We start from the raw sequence: 249 nt of genomic DNA, 5'->3' as shown, positions 1-249 counted from the left end.
TTTGAAATGACAATAAAAATTCATTATTTTACCGAGTGCCTACTTTATTTAACTCATTAAAAGTAAGAAAAGCTCTCCTCCTATCATCGGCAAATCAAAAACGAAAATAAAATAAAAAAAATATCGAAAGTTCAAAACTAATGCTGCTAGAAGCAAAAGCAGACGAACACCTAACAGACGACACCTAGCAGACGAAAGGCGACCACTTCGGGTCGAGCGGCGCGTGAGGGGAGGTAAAGTGGAGGGGGT

The sequence above is a fragment of the Frankliniella occidentalis genome, unplaced genomic scaffold, assembly GCF_000697945.3.
Source record: "Frankliniella occidentalis isolate FOCC.00 unplaced genomic scaffold, Focc_3.1 Scaffold192, whole genome shotgun sequence".
NCBI lineage: Eukaryota > Metazoa > Arthropoda > Insecta > Thysanoptera > Thripidae > Frankliniella > Frankliniella occidentalis.
The sequence above is the reverse complement of the archived record's forward strand: the minus strand, read 5'-3'. Positions refer to the sequence as shown.